The sequence below is a fragment of the Salarias fasciatus genome, chromosome 9, assembly GCF_902148845.1.
Source record: "Salarias fasciatus chromosome 9, fSalaFa1.1, whole genome shotgun sequence".
Classification (NCBI taxonomy): domain Eukaryota; kingdom Metazoa; phylum Chordata; class Actinopteri; order Blenniiformes; family Blenniidae; genus Salarias; species Salarias fasciatus.
The window spans coordinates 12051877-12055804 of NC_043753.1; positions in this window are offsets into that span (position 1 = coordinate 12051877).

A 3928-nucleotide genomic window follows, 5' to 3' on the forward strand; every position below is an offset into this window, starting at 1 on the left:
AACTGCTGGAAACATTTGGACATAAATGACACCAATTCATTACAGAGAGCGAGCGGCGGGGACCACAGAGGCTACCGCTGTTGTCCCGTGGGTTCAGAGTTGTCAATATCGAGGAAACAGAAACGGCCCAAACAAGCAATTAACAAGTAACCTTTTACATTAATTTGGGGCCAACTCTTAAATCACACTGGAATAATAAATACCTCACACTGCTGCTCTCCGGAGTGTAAATTTCCCTGTTACTCGGAGCACTGAGGCATTGATTAAATGGGTTTGACTTTGAAACATGAAGGATTTGTACAGTAATTTGATATTCAGAGAGTATGGGCGTTTGTGCTGAGCCACATTTCTAACTCGCTGAAAAACTGTGGTGCGAAAAAAGCAAAACATGCTCGCATCCAATCATCCTTTAAAAGGTTCAAATACTGTTATCTAAAGTACTTTATAAGATTGAGGGAAAAGAAGGGTTAAACGCAGAAGACCGTCCCTATTTTCAGGGTTTAATCCAATTTTCTTATTACAATAAGAGCATTGTAGGGGCTAAGCCTAGCTCGAAGCCCCTGAGGTGCTTTTACCGGATTTTAATGACGCGCTGACACCCTTCACGGCCTGGATGAAGTGACTGAGACGATAGCCTGCTGTTAAAAGATCTGTCCGTTTCATTTTCTTTAACAGAACAAACTCCCAACTCAAACACACGGCACCGGCCGGCAACACGTGCCGGACAACGATCAGCTCCGTATTTTTCGCCCTGCGGTAATTCTCTCCTACAAGCATAATTAAAAAATGGTTCCCAATTAACTGCACAGATCTTTATTAGTTGCTGGATTTGTGTGGGTTTTACAACATAAACGTTTTGTTCTCACATCAGAGCGTCCTCTGTGCAATTAATGTCTTCAGATTAGCGAGCAGGAAATCTTATCGGCTTCTGACGCAGCGCCATCCTTCTCCAGTCTGAGGGGATTCAGCTGGTTTCACGACGAGCTTTTCCTCGAATACTCGAGACGATTGATTAAAACACCAGAATTATGTCTCGCGGCGCAGTAAAAATCATTGATTTTCTCAGACGCGGTTAAAAGGGATTTCTGTCCGCATTGATCGTTTGACCAGTCAAATTTGTGCTTATTTCGATTGATTGCAAGCTGTGTGTGATGACACCTGATCAGTATCTGGGTTTTACACCCAACTCAATGCTGAATGTTAACATGTAAAAGTCAAGGTTTGTTATTGTATTGATTTCTTTCTTAATTGGAAAGCAATATAACAGCCTCCTCCAACATGTATTGGTATTGATACACAGACTGTGTGAAACTGATCTTATCTGGTCAAAATTTTTAGATTATAACTCAAATAATGTCAGTTTTCGTTGACGTAGAATGAAATGATGGACTTGCAGTTTGTTGCTTCTGGTGGTTTCCACAGAATTTGTGAATACCTTTAGAAAATTGCAGGCTTTTTTTTTTTTCTTCAAATGGGATACCGACAGCAGCTAGTTTATGGTTTCAGTGATCATTTTGGTTCATATTCATTCAAAAGGCATCGCGCTTCGTCACGTGGCAACATTTTTAATGGCTACAAACCATTTCCCACTTTTATGTCTGCAGATGCATAATTTGAAGTCATTTGCATCCAGCAAATGCAGCAATGTTTGTGGTTGTATATATTCACACTCACACACACACACATGGTTGGGTCCTGGGTGGTAGGGCCTGTGAAGAGCTTTTCCACTCCCTGCGGTCTGCTGCTGGCTAAGCCTCTGTTAATTTCTCTAACCACCTTGGCCATCTTCTCTACAGTCATCATTAATCATCACTCTCTTCTCCTTCCCTTTCGTCTTCTCTCCTCCGCTCGGCTCGCAACCCTCCCCCCACTTCCTCTCCTTTATTTTTTTGCTGTACCACACCACCTCCGCCGCTCTGCCGCTGCTCGGTGCCTCAGCATTTGAGAGCTGCAGCGATGAGATAACGCTGATCAGCCTAATGGCAGGAATGCAATGAGGTTGACAAAGAATCTATTACCTACAAATTACACAGATAACGTCGCACTGCATCGCCGTGTCACACTCTCGCCAGGGAAGAGTAGTAAATTACGTGAACGAGGAAGAGGCACGATTTTTATGATGCACGTTTTAAAAAAAGGCTTCAGGATGAAATGTTGACTAGTACACATGGCAGTACATAGCAGTGAGTGGGACGGACCATCTTACCAGGGATTAACGGCAAATTACCAGCCATTACAGACAAACACTTTTGTTAATACAGAACAAACAGCTGGGCAACCGTGCAGAAAATTGAAAAACAATCAGTCTATTTACATAGGAGAGATCCCAGAAAAATAACTTGCCGGGATCTCTTCTGGTGTTCACATTGGAAATTGGGCAATATGGCAAGAGCCCCCCCTCTGAGATGAATTATTTAACCGCCATATTGCACCATTTGCACAGGCCTATGATTCACTCATGAATCCATATGGCGCAGTGTCCTTTTGTTTCTTTATTTACTAAAAGAAATCCTGCGAAAACATTTGCTGTTTACTCTCCATTCAGTACTGTGTCACAATGTTTCAAGCCAACACAGTGGCAGAATGTAGGAGTGTGTGTGTGTGTGTGTTTGTGTGAAATTGGCTCTGACAAATGCGCAACAGAAAATGTGTTTGGAGGGAAGTGGGATCCCTCTTCTATTGTGTTTGTAACCGCATCTCATAGCTGGAGATAAAAAGGGATGCGATTGATTAGTAATCGACGAATTTCCTGTCAGATCATCGACCAAATTTCAATATCGACAATATTTCAAATGAGAACACATCCTTTTTGAGTTTTTATTTCAGTTAAGTTTTAAAATGGTTTGAAAGCCGTGTTTTCTTGTTGGGCCACTGCTGTTGGTTGTTTTGTAATAAAATCATCACTAAAACCATTAACATGGAATTTCAGCAGGAGCCCTTTTCTAAAAGTTGCATTGTCAGTGGTTCCAAACGCCGTTGTCATGTCAACGGACCCCCGAATCGCAACAACTGTGCCTCAGTCTATGTTCAGATGAAGATATGTATTTGTATGTATTTGGAAATCTAAATGTGTTGCGCACATTGTTGGTCTGTTGATGGTGAGAGACACTCTAGTAACCTCATTAAATGTGAACATATGTTGCCGTTGCTGCTGCTGTTGCTAGAAGGATGATTTCAGAACAAATACTCATACGTGCGGTTAAGTCTTCCCACTTTACGGGAGGCAGTCCGAGCCTATGGGAGAGAAAATCACTGAAGGGTTGTCAGCTTCTGCAGCTCATCAAGGGTCAGCAGGTTACATATAAAGTGCTCCGCATCTAGCTGCTTTCTCATTTGCGACTGATTGTTTCAAGTTTTTCCTCCCTCATTGTGATGAAGTTGAGTCAATTTTCAATATTTTTGAACCAGTTTGAAGGGTTTATGTTGTCTGAGTTGTAACAACTGCTGTCATCAATAATAACAGCCTCGGGCTGAAGGTTTCGTTTCTTCTCTCTGAGAAGAAAAAGCAGCTTTTAGCTCTGAGCTGGATCATTTCGAAAGAACTGTACAACACAAGTTTTCTCTTCATGGAGTGAGTAGTAATATTTCAATCTCAAATCCACTCTTTCCATCGGTAGGCTCAATTGGCTGCTGTTAAAAGGAGGTCATCTAATTTCTTTTTCCACTTTAGTCTTGGGTAAAAGCACTCAACTATGTCTCTGCTATTTTTCGTTGGCTTCAAGAAAATCACCATAGCAAACTAGAGCGAAAACAAGACCAAATATCTGCTTTTAATGGAGTATTAACTGTGTTTTGTATGTTCCACCCTGCTTTTCCATTTGAACTCCATCAAATAGTGTTTACTCCTTTTTACATTCCATATAAAAAAAGTGTCCGATTCTATTTTTTCACTCTCCATAAATTTCTTGTAGTAAAAAAAGAATAAAGT